Below are 12826 nucleotides of genomic sequence, written 5' to 3' on the forward strand. Positions count from 1 at the left end.
AAACACTGGGAAACCCTGGGAGATAATGGGATAGGCAAAGACTTCTTAAATAAGGCCCCCACAGCACAGTCGATAATCCCCAAAATAGATGAGTGGGATTACATCAGACTAAGAAGTTTCTGCATGGCAAAAGACACAGTAATTAGTGTGAATCGACAGCCCTCAGAATGGGAAAATATTTTTGTAAACTATACATCAGATAAGGGACTGATAACCAGGATTCACAAGGAACTCAAGCAGCTGTTCCATAAAAAGATGATCAATCCTATTAAAAGATGGGAGAATGAGTTGGAAAAAAAAAAAACTCTCTAAAGATGACATACAAATAGCTAAAAGGCATATGAAAAAATGCTCAACAGCCTTCTCTGGCGGGGAGGGGGTGTGGTGAAAGGGGAACTCTCTTACACTGCTGGTGGGAATGTAAACTGGTTCAGCCACTGTGGAGAACAATTTGGAGATTCCTCAAAAATCTACAAATAGAACTACCATATGATACAGCAATCCCACTCCTTGGTATTTACCCAAAGGACAAAATACTTAGTCAGAAAAGTACTTGCACATTGATGTTTATTGAGGCACTATTCACAATTGCTAAGCCATGGAAACAACCCAAATGTCCACGAACAGATGAATGGATAGAAAAACTGTGGCACATATACTCTATGGAATACTATTCAGACATAAAAAACAACAAAACCCTGGCTTTTGACAGGAAGTGGACAAATATGGAAGATTTACTGCTGAGTGAAGCAAGCCAGGCTATGAAGGAGAGGCATTGTATGTCCCCACTTAATATATACCGAGTGTCCGTACTCTATGACTGAAACGGATTGACTAAAGAATATAGAAACACAGTATATAGATATAAATACCAAATACAGTGTGTGTGAAAGAGGAGGGTCTGAGGAAGGATATTTAGAAGAAAAATAGGGAGGTAAAGCAATAATGGAACAAAGAAATGTATTATCTGTTGAAGATATTTTATAGTTTTATCAGCTGTACTAGGGAAAAATGTTCACCTGTTGAAATATCCATTTTGTAAGTCAAATAATTATGCGATTGAATAAATAAAAGAAAGTTAAAATAAATAAATAAATTAAATTAAAAAAAAAAGAAGGGGGTGGGGAGCCATGTCTGGCACTGTGGTTTATGACACTACCTTGGTTGTTGAGTGTAGGGGGACTAAAGCAGGAAGAGAGTGCGGGGTGGGGTGGTGGTGGTGGTCACAGAGGTCAATTGGAGAGTAGGTGCAAAATCTGCCCTAGATGTGGTGACAGGAGAAGTGGACATCAAAGATAAAACTATGATTCTGTGAGATGGGGTTGTTATCTCTGGGTCATGTATAATTAGGCTCCTCTCTATTCCTTCTACTCTAAAAGCCAAGAATTCTTTCAATAGCTCTGATTAAAAGCTGTTGGACTGCTTGAGTTCCCTGTATCTGCCAGTTATCAAACCTTTATCTATTGATGTATATTGTAATATCCATGATTTGGATATTACCACATCCATGCGTTGAAAAACTATTACATGCCATAAAGACTTATGACAACTAAATGTAACTGAGAAGAAAAAAAAGCCGTTGAGTCCTGCTGAGGCTCTCAGAAGGGAACTCTGACCTTCACTAGGGCTGAGATTTACCATGCTGACTGCTGCGGATTAGTTTCCTCAGCAGCAATAAAAAAACACTCAGCCCACCTGTGCCCTCACTTACCTGGCACCTCAATCAGAACCTCTGCTTGGGAGCCCAGCCTAGATGGTGCAGTTTGCAGTGTATGGGACTGCAGTGCTGGAAGCCACATAGCTGACTGTGGTTCAGATCCCCAGGCTACCCGGAAACAGGATGTACACACACATGGGCACCCAAGATCTACTACAGGACTAAGGAAAAGGGATTGTAGTGCAATGGGGTCCTATCAATGCTGCTTTCTCCCTCTCTCTTATGTGCACCCGCATGCTATTCTAACAAAATAAAATGAATTTTAAAAAGAACCTCTGGGTGGGCCCTGGACAGAGATAGGTTTTGAAGCTCCCCAAGTGGTTCTCCTGTGCAGCCAGGATTGAGTACAGAGAGACCAGGGCCCGTGCTTCATCTCAGGAGGTAGCACTGGACTAAAGCTCCATGCCTTAGCCTTATACCTTCAGTTCTCTTATTCCAGTCAGAACAAACAACCATCAAAATCCCTCAAATATTGGGAGGCATTCTTTTTCTTTTTTTTCTCTCCAGTTAAAGATATCATACATGTTATTATCAACAGATAGTTTTCCATTTCTGTGTCCCTTATATGTCTTATTTCTCTATTTTTCCTCCTTGATTCCCTTCCTTTTTCTTGGGAGGCATTCTTTAGTAGTTCACCCCAGCCATCATGACACTCATTGGTATCTACCCAATAATTGTCCCTTCTTTTTGCTGAACAGATCTTTAGTTCAGGTTGTAGCAGCGAAATGCTCAGAGAAAGTGATCTCTTCCCTGAAAACCCAGGGATCGAGCTTTGATTGAGCCAAATCAGTCATAGTGAGAGTAACCCCATTCATCTCCTCTGGGGACTGGCATGTGGGCATGTGACATAGATCTGGCCAATGAGATATAAGGAGAACAAGGCCAAGGGACTTCTGGGAAATTTTGCCCTCTAGAGAAGGTCTTTCCCCTTCTCCCTCTTCCCTTATTTTTGACACTGTCATATGAGAATACACAGCTCAGGATTGCCACAGCAGTCTTGTGACCATGAGGGAAGGCATGTGCGACACCCCTTGATCCCTGAGCTACTGAACAAACCTGAAGCAGCCCACCTCCAGATTTATTGTTAAACCAAACAATATGTGCCCCTGGTGTTTAATGGTATTTTGATGCAGCCCAGGGTTCTGATAGATACAGGCATGCATGCTCACCTAGTAATATCTCATGGGTGAGTTGGACAGCAACAACAGAAAGATAGTTTCTGATGGTCTTAGTGGGTCTTTTTTAACTTATGGGAGGTACTTCAGCCGTGGTTTAGGATGAATCAATTCAGAGCCAGTCCTACTGACTCACACCCTAACAACTAGAACCCCCTGCCCACCAATGCAATTTGTAGTTAGAGACTCTTTGTAATCAGTTGGTAACTAAATGAACCCTCATTCATTAACATCCCTGCTAACAACTTGACTGGTCTGTAGAGGACATGGCCTGGGGTGGTGGATGTGGTGAGAATGATATGCTGAAAAAAAAATAATACATGAGGTACACAGGTGACAACTGAGCCCCAGTAAATGGAGGATTTTTCTATAACTTTCAACTGATATATGGTAAGACAATTCCATAGTCTTGTGTTTATCCGGTTTTATAAAGTCAGTTAGTTTTCATTGCATTGTAAATTTGCACCAAGTTACATTTTAATGTATTTGTACCTTTAAATTTATATGCAAAGATTTCATGAGCTATCAATTTGATGAACTCTTCACAGAGATTGCATGATAAATATAATTAAAGCACCCAGATTCCATATCGATGAAAGCAGAAAGTGTGCTGAAGTGAGTATTAGAATTCTAAATTGGTAACTTTTATCCCATACCAGAAGCAATTTTTTCCCCTATGAACCACATATCTGTTATAGTCATAAAAATCATCAGGGGCCAGGGGACTGTAAACATTAAAGAAGTATTCATGTAGAGCCAGCAGGGAGATTCCACATGGCAGACTCTGTAGTTCAAGTCCCAGACCTGGCAGCTTGAAAAACATACCAGGCATGTGTGTGTGCATGCATGTCCAAAATCTCAAGGGGAGAATGGAGGAGAAGGGATTGTAGCATGGCCATCTTCTTTGGGGTGGTGATGGCAAGGAATTTCTCACTTTCCCCGTCTGCATCTCTGCTGAGTGCACATGCCATACAGTAAAGATGTTTTCAATAAAAGGAAGAAGTATTCGTTTAACCTGTATCTTTTGAAAAATACCACTAGTAAATGAATCAAGATGAGCTAAAGATATTAGATATGATGTATGTGTGATGTAAACTACAATGTAAACTGTAAAATACACTGGTAGAGGCTACAGGTGAAAAGCGTCATTATTTTGTTGTATTTTTGCATCCAAGCATGTAGATTATATCATTACAATCTACTGCCTATATAATCCTCACCTTAACTCAAAATCCAGAAATTCAACCGGTATTTTCAGGTGAATGTAGATTCTTAAGTTCCTCCTGATCCTGGGTATATGCTGGGAAAACTGAGAGGAGAAAATAAAAAGCCTATCTTAACAGCTCCAGCAGTCTAGGAAATACCTCTCAGTGTTGTGGACAGGAAGCCTCAGCCTGACAAATTATATTTATCCATGAACAGTGGCAGGACGGCATGCAGGATGTGGGCATCAAGAGCATCAGTTCGTCTTTCGGGGGCTGGCAGGTGGCAAGGTGGTTAAAACGTTGGATTCTCACATGGCTAACTGTGGTTCAAGTCCTGGACCTGGTGGCATGTTTTCCTACTTTCCCTTTCTTTCTGTCGCTGTCTCTCTCTGGTCAAATTAAAAAATAATAATAACAAATTAAATAAATAAATATTTTTTTTAAAAAAAGGGCACCAGGTCCTAACTGTCATTGTGGGCAGGTCACTTAACCTCATCGAAACTCAGTTTTCTCCACTCTCAAATCAGGATAATAGTTTCTCAACTATTTCTCAGGCTTATTTTAAACACTGGATGGAAAAGTAGAAATGAAATGTTTCAGGAGCCAAATGTAACTGGGCATACAGGGAAGGTCTGGGTTCACGTTCTAAGGTCTCTCTGTACATGCCTGGGGGTATGTGAGCCTATGCATGCCCATCCTTGAGGCTAGGAGTGGGTCATAGCATGGAGACACTCTTGCAGGTGCCTACCTCTCTCTGTTATAGAAGATGTAAATGGGTAAATTTTTTGAAAATGTTTTGAGCTGGCCCTGCAGCCTAGTGGTTAAGAGACCCGGATCCCACATGGCCAACCATGGTTTGAATCCTGGCCCCAGTAACTTAAAAAACACTCCACATGTGCATGCAGCCCAAAGTCCTGAAGGGATGGAGAAAAAGAGATTGTAATATGACTGTGTCCCATTGGGAGGTGCTTTATCTCTCCTCCCTCTCTCTCTCTCTCTGGCAAGCACATATGCCCTCTGCCAATTCAAAGATTGTTCCAAATAAACTTGATTGGGAACTATAAAGTATTTTATAAATGTTGGATATTTAGAATTAATATTTTATCTCCCTTTTTAATGTAGGGGTTATGAAACATGTCAACAATTTTATGTATCTAAAATAATTCCATTATGAAGCTCAACTATGTTAAATTCTAAATGCAAACTAGCCATCAGATCACCATGGAGAAACATCCAGATCAGTTTACTTGCCATTGCTGTAATAACATAAATAATTTCTCAGATAAGGTCCTTCAGTGAGATAAACTGTACATTATTGCTTCAAATAACCGCTTCCTATAATTCTGCCCTTGGCATTCTTTTCAGTCATCCTAACTTACCTGGCATACATTTCCTGGCTGCTTGGGCTGGCCTGCTTCAGGTTCTAACCGTGGGCTTATGAGGTTGTTTTAGAGCAAGCTCCTAAGGTGCAAGACCGTAGCTGGTAATAGGCTCTGCAACAGGTTTGTAAGCTGACATCTTACTGGGTCATCGGAAAAGTCATGCTGTGTTTCTCGATGCAAAAATGCATTGTGACTTTTCTGATGACTCATTGTATCAGTTCCAAGTGAAGATGAGACAATCTCCATGGGGCAAGTTACAAAGGAACATACAGACCCCCGGCGCAATTCTGGACCCCTCTCCCAGACTGAGGCTCACAATAAGGGGCCAGAAAGTAGAGGGAGAGAATGAGGAAATTTCTTTGGAGAAAGAAGCATGAGAAGAAACCTCCTTTATCTCAACCCAGTGAGAAGAGCTTCCCAGGGGAAGGGCTGCCGAGACTGCAGTCAGGTGGCCAGAGAACGGAGATTGCCTCACTCCTTGGAGAGCTAACTACCATCCTCCAGGGAGCTACACTGGGATAGGCCCATGCTCCCTGAGTCAGTAGGGCAGCAGATGTGTGGGGTTTCCCTTGGGACCCATGTAAAGGGGTGGTGGAAGCTGGAATGAACCTTGGACTTCTAGAGATAGGAAATGAATCACAAGCACCCAGCAGAATAGCACTGAATCTACTTTTGTCAAGAGTCCCTAGGAGAGAGGTCCCTCCCACAGGGGGAAACTCTAAAGGACCCAGGAAAGACCCACTCGAGTCTTAAATTGTAACCATAGGTCAGCATAGTCAGCTAGAAGGGATGATGGCTTGTTTGGATCCTGTCAAAGATGCTTTCTCTCTATTTCTCTTATGTGTGTACACACGCTATCATTAAAAAAAAAAAAAAAGTAGAAGTCATTCAACTTCAGGACAAGTGTTCCAACTCCTTGCCTCTTTTTTTTTGCTCTTCATTGTCCACTTTGACCCAAGCTGCGTCTTCCCCCCCACCCCTGAGATGTTTTTGCTAAAGGGTATGTGCACGTACCAAGAAAGAGAAAGAGAGACAGAAAGTGAGAAATCACCCCCCAGGGGGGATGGCCACACCGCAATCCCATCTCCTCCATTTTCCTCTTGGGATCTTGGGCATGCACGCACACGTGCCCAGCGTGAGTTGAAGCCACCGGCTCCAGGACTCGAACCACAGTCAACTACATGGGAGTCCAGCAACGCAGTCATTACGGCATCTGCTGGTCCCCAAAGCTGGGTCTTAAACAGCCTCTAGGTAATAGGGAAGTGTGACCTTAAGCCAACTGCATTCCTCTGGGAAGACAAACTACAGGTGTTAAGCCTGAGGTAGGGATAGGGGGAAAAGACCTACTTTTAAGTAAAGTCCAATGCATTTATTTTTATTTTGCACTCAATATTACAATTTCAAAACAAAACGCTGGTTGAGACTTAGCTACCACAGACTATTGGTTACCTAAAAGTGAGCAGGAAATTCAAGGGCTCCACCCAGTTTTCTATCTGGGGAGAGGAGAAACTAACTAACACTGAATACAGTGGGAAATGGCAGCAAGGGGGCCCAGCTGCTGTAGCCCTGCTGGACACTGCTGCTTGGCATGCCAAGGGCTACCAAGGAGGTCCAGGTTCCATTCCTGGCCCACCCTAAAACGCCAGGCATGCACCTGTGGTCCCAGCTACTGCTGAGGCAGGAGGACTGCAACACAGCAGGGCCGTATTTAAAACACTAACCCCCCATACACACACATATGCACACATGGCAGTGACACCAAAATAAAGTCAGATTTTATCCCATCTCACAGGTCGTGATTTCAAAAGACTAGTTATGGTTTTATTTGAAGCAGGTAAAGGTCTCTGCACAATGGAGGCCAGTGGCTATAAATGGGACTTACTGATATAATAATTCATGTCGAGTCCTTTGAAAATACAAATATTTCATTTTAGGTCCTAAAAAATTACCAAATCAACTAATGAGTGTTTATTATCTGCTGTGAAATCCTGATGGTGCTTTGAAGGATACTTCCTTTAGTTCAGATGACTACTATTTCCAACCTAGCACAATGCCTTACACAGAGTACATGCTCAAAAATATTTTCAACTTAATTATTCTTTACAAGATACTTAGCACCAAGGGACGTGGCATTTTTCCAATGTTGACAACAACACTTCAGCTGAAAAATCCTCATATTTGTAACACGTGGTACAAACCTGAACGGAGAGTGATTATGGTCTCAGTTGTATTTAACACTGTAAAGTGTTGCTGAACAGTCTAATAGAGAACAGAATTTAAACTAGAAACATATAAATGGGGTTCTTTTGCCGTTCAACTATGATAACTTAGTATGAACAAAAAATGATGGGTTGCGGACGTGGCTTGAATCTCGCTCTACCCCTCCCTCGTTCTGCTCCTGTGAATGGGGGCCCAGACTGGCTACCTCAGAGACAGAGGGGGGAGCGCTCTGAGAGATTAAGATCCCTGAATATCCTTTGTAAACTCTGAAGTGTGGAACAAGTGCAAGGCCTTAATACTAGCAAGCAGTTGATCAAACGTTGATTGCCACGTGCATAGCACGATAGTCTATTTTCTTGTTCAGCCTGAGACCTAGCTAAGTACTTCTATTGTATTTTTCTGCACCTTCTATAAGAGACCACGGAGAGGTTAAGCAACTGGTTCCAGATTGCAAAGCTTCAATCGGTCTGAACCAATAACCCTGACTTTGACTCCCGAGCTTTAAGCTGCAGTCCTGCCTAGTTAGTAGCGCACCTGAGATTTCGCAGGTGCTCAACAAACGCGAATCGGTCCAATTGCCCATTTAGAAGGGACAGGCTCCCCACCAGGCCTCTCCTACGCGGAGCTCCAGCCCCTTCCCTCTCTTTACTGCGTCCTCGCAAGCCCCGCCCCCGCCCTCGCAGGCTCCGCCCAGATCCCCTACCCCCACCACATATCGACACTTCTACGCATGCGTGATTGGGACTGGCGCTGGCCCAGCGGCCGGGAGGCGTCCGGAGACCGCTCGGCCCCTCCCCGCCCCGCCCCGCCCTCTTCGTCGCCGTCGCTGCTGCCGCCACTGCCTCGGGAAAGCGGGAGGATGAGCTGAACTACCGTAGCGCTTACTGTCTCCATCGCGCATCGCAGGTGCTTTGGGTCAGGCCAGAAGCCCTCTTCTTTGCGCCCACTTCCAACTTATTCTGCCGCTGCCCGCCGTGTAGCGGTCTGCCTGTGCAGGCTGGCGGCCCGGCCGCGGCAGGAGGTAGTTTGTGTACAGTTACCATGGAGACGCCGGCCAGCCTGCGGGAGCTGGAGGGAGGGAGGGCGGGTTGGGTGAGAATGCTGCTGGACTCGCCGTGGCCTGGACGAACCGGTATTGCATTGCCAAGAGCCGGGGACCCGCTGTCGGTGCGGGAGGTGAGGCTCTCCCCGCCGGTTCACCGGGGACCCTTCCTGTAGCCTCCACCTTTGTCCTTGGATGGCAGAGAGGGGCGACGAGAGTGGCTTGTGCACGCCGTCCGGGGTCTGCGCGGCCGTCTTGAGTTCTGTACACTGAGCCCAATGCGTGGTGCTTAGTAGGAGGTCCGTCGTATTTGTTGAATGAGAGAGTGGTAGACTAAAGGACTTTGTAGAACCGGCCAAGGTCAGCTTGTACCTGCGCTCTTCTAGACAACAGTTTTCTTCGATAAAGAAATGTGTAACAATAATGTATGTTGAAATACTTTGTGTGGACACTTGATGTTTTTTATGGTCCATTCCCATGATGATCACAGCAGGTCTTACATCCTGCCCTGATGTAGAATTATTTTTACTTGATAGAAAAGCATCAGCATTTTCATTTGAAACCTAGTTTGTGAATCTAAAAGATTCTAGTTAGTCGTTGATGGGGATTTGGCCCAGCTGATAGGCAATTAAATGATTAATTAAAGTTTTCTGGTGTCATAAATTTAAATTTGAAAACTTGTGAAATGTGTGAAAACATGGAACACACGTCATTTTCTCTTCTGCAATTTGTTTTTTAAAATGCAGTTTTTTATTCAGAAATTTTTTTAACCGTATCTCTTTTTAAAATTTTTTATTATAATTTTTTTGGAGATGTTTTTGCTATAGGGCCCGTGTGCTCGCCAGAAAGACAGAGATATAGAAAGTGAGAAATCACCCCCTTCCAGGGGAGATGGCCATGCTGCAATCCCTTTTCCTCCATTCTCCTCTCAGGATCTTGGGCATTCACGCACATGTGCCCCACATGAGTTTAATCCACTGGGTCCAGGACTCAAACCGCGGTTAAATACATGCAAGTCCAGCGACATAGCCATTAAGCCAACTGCTGGTCCCTTAACTGTATCTCTTTATAACACAGTGTTTGGGCAGTAATCGTAAATATTTTTTAAGGGCCACTCACCATATCAAAAGCACTTTACATGGATTATTATTTTATTTAATTCTTCAAACAATCCTATCATTACCATAATTATTATTACTATCCATGTTTTACAGATGAGGAAATTGAGGCTTAGAGATGTTAGCCAGCTTGCCTAAGGTCCCACAGTGGTGAACTGTCAGGATTCAAACCCTTACTCCAGCACCTAAGAATTTAGCCATGCCTCTGTTGGTGGTCGTATGATCATAAAAGTAATTTCAGAATTGTGGAAAGGGTCCTGAGTATTTGACTTTCAGGGAACAGAGTGTAGAGACAGCCAGCCTGTTCCCTGTGCTGACATTCTTATAGTGTCATGCTGCATTACCCGAAGGCTCTGGCTATTAAGCAGCAAAGATAAAGACAGGTGTTTTTAAAGATTAGATATAAACGTCCATAAGTTGTAACTCTGACATTTCCCCCAAACAAATGACATATTTTATTTAAAAAAGTCCCCCAAACCAATAGAAATATCTTGTTTTTAAAAGGTTCGGTGTCTGGTCAGCAGGTGATGTGGTTAAGGCCCTGGACTCCCTCATGGCTGACCACAGTTCAAATCCTAGACCTGGAGGCCTGAAATGATGCCAGGCACTGGTGCCCAAATCCCAGGAGGAGAAGGATTGCAGCCTGGCCATCCAGCCTGGGGAGTGATTTCTCACTTTCCCTCTCACTGCTTCTCTATGTTTCTCTCTGGTGGGCAAATGTGCCCTGTGGTAAAAAAAACTAAAAAAAAACTAAAAAAAAAAAAAAAAAGGAAAATGACATTGGGGGCATGTGCATGGATGTGCAAAATCTTAAGATGAAACTGGAGGAGACGGGATTATGATGCAGCCATTCCCCCCTAGAGGAGCGATTTCTCACTTTCCTTTTTCCTCTCTCCCTACATCTTTTTGTAGCAAGCATATGCGTCCTACAAAAATTAAAAACGATAGAAAAGTTCAGTGAACCATTTCCTGCTGCTGATGGTCTTCATCTTACAGTGGTCCTGTGCACGCCGCAGACTCAGGACAGTGTAATGTAAGGCAGAACTCAGCCTCTTCCTTCCCTTTGAAGTCTGTTTTTCCTCCTGTTTCTTTTAAAGCGTCCCTTGCCCAGTGTTGCCACTGGCTTCTCGTGCTCTCAGATGCCAGTCCTGTTCGGTTTTTCTGTTCCCAGCGCGTTTCACTTGTTCTCATCTCCCCCTACCTCTGTATTCACTTCTGCGTATCAGGCTTCCCATGCTCCACTCTGGTCACAGCTTCCGAGTCCTATTCCACGCCAGCCATCCCGAAGGCAGGAGGAAAGAGGGCTAACTTTGAACTTACGTTACCTCATGGCATCAAGAATCAGATGCAATTTGAAATACACTCCAATATACGTCCATAATTCACTATCCCTAACATCTCCAATGGAAGAAGCAGTGTAGCCTTTGTCTAGAAGTCTTAGTTCCAGTCTTAGTTTGAAAATGTCCTTCTGTGATCCCTCACGTGGAGGGTGGGAGCTCTGAGGCTGGTGGGGTGACTCCAGATAGAGGCACGGGCAGTTCTATCAGTAGGAGGGCATAGTGACAAAGGCTACCGAGGACTTGTGGAGCCTTAATTCTGGCTAGGAGGGTGGCAGAGGCAGGAAGCTTTCCTGAGACAGTGACCTCTAAGAGTCAGCTGGTGATTCTGTAAGAACTCTCTGACTTCATCACTTTCCCCTCCTTCCCTTCCTGTCCTTTTGGAGTAGGCCACATCATCCCTCAGAATCTGTCATCTATTCATCAAAATGTTCCTGATACTCTACCTTGGCTCACTTACTGACTGTTGGCACTTTATTCTCAGCTCCAGTCCTCACGTAGTCATTGTCACTTGTTCAAATTTAGCTCATATGTCAGAACCTGGCTCAAGCATCACCTCCTCCAGGAAGGCTACCTGATGTCCTCTCCTAAACAAAAATATTTTCTCCTTTTCAATCACACGGTAATTTATCTCTATTTTTTTTTTCCCTTGACACCATCAGTTTCTTCCTTGTATTAAAATCACTTGGGAATAAGCAGAGCCAATACGCAGCTGGTACACAGCAAGAGGGCTGCTCCTGTTATGGAAATATTGGTGTGCCTCTGTATTCACAGTTAAATGGTTGCAGCCCCAAGGGCACTGAATACCCCATCTCCCTGTCTCCTCTCCCTTCATAGGTAATAGTTTGAATATCATCTCTGGATGTAGGTCATAACTTTTTTATTTGTTTTTGCTTGGGACTTTACCTCATAAAATTGTTGTCAGGACTAATTAAGATGAAGTACTAAAGAGTATATAGTACAGTGCTTGGGATTAAAGTGTTTAGCTAGCACCAGCGGCCTGTCTTGCCTGAGAATGGAGTCAGTATTTCACTTCTCTCTGTGCTCCAAGAGATGGAAGCAGAGGGCTTCGCACATAGGAAACAGTTAATCAATACTACAATAGCTGAATGGATCTGTTTCAGTTGCCAGGAAAGTTTCGCAAAGTTAAACTGTTTGTGGTCCCATTACATCGTTGTTCAGGTATGCTCCACTACAAGAAGACAGGCTTTCAAACGCTAAGTGAATCTTTTGCAAGTTGGCAAAAACCAATCTCTAATAATTTGTGATTTAACCAGTATAAAGAAAAAACCCTGTCCCCAAACCCACTTCTAACTCACTTAATTTATTTCATTAAGCATTCCCATGTTTGATTTCTTTGATAATATATTAATAATAATATAATCATGATAGATTAGCTGTGGAAATTTTACATTATTGTACCAGTTTCCCATAATATAATTGTTAAAGTGAGATTTATGAGGAAAGAGAAAGGGAGAGAACTAGAGAAAACTGAATTAGAATTTGTGGTTAAAATTTACAAAGACATTCTCAAGACCATTATCTACTTTGTGTCTGCCATTGGTCAGACTAAATTCTTATATGCCCAAATAATTTACACAATTCTTAGAATTTGGCCAAAATAAATATT

At 43.4% G+C, this 12826-nt stretch overlaps 1 protein-coding gene and 1 long non-coding RNA gene across 2 annotated transcripts in view; one reads left to right on the plus strand and one right to left on the minus strand.

The window, feature by feature from the left end:
- Positions 1-8698, minus strand: part of LOC102480892 (uncharacterized) — a 13088-nt gene extending 4390 nt beyond the window's left edge. The window contains exons 1-2 of the long non-coding RNA XR_335757.2: positions 8585-8698; positions 4113-4201 (exon numbers count right to left, since the gene is read on the minus strand). This is a non-coding gene — a long non-coding RNA (uncharacterized LOC102480892). The remainder of the gene's footprint in view (positions 1-4112; positions 4202-8584) is intronic.
- ARMC2 (armadillo repeat containing 2) overlaps positions 8512-12826 on the plus strand; it is a 140667-nt gene continuing 136352 nt past the window's right edge. The window contains exon 1 of the mRNA XM_006156963.2: positions 8512-8605. The gene's annotated coding sequence lies outside the window, so the exon portion shown is untranslated. The remainder of the gene's footprint in view (positions 8606-12826) is intronic.

The sequence above is a fragment of the Tupaia chinensis genome, unplaced genomic scaffold (assembly GCF_000334495.1).
Source record: "Tupaia chinensis unplaced genomic scaffold, TupChi_1.0 Scaffold000527_1, whole genome shotgun sequence".
NCBI lineage: Eukaryota > Metazoa > Chordata > Mammalia > Scandentia > Tupaiidae > Tupaia > Tupaia belangeri.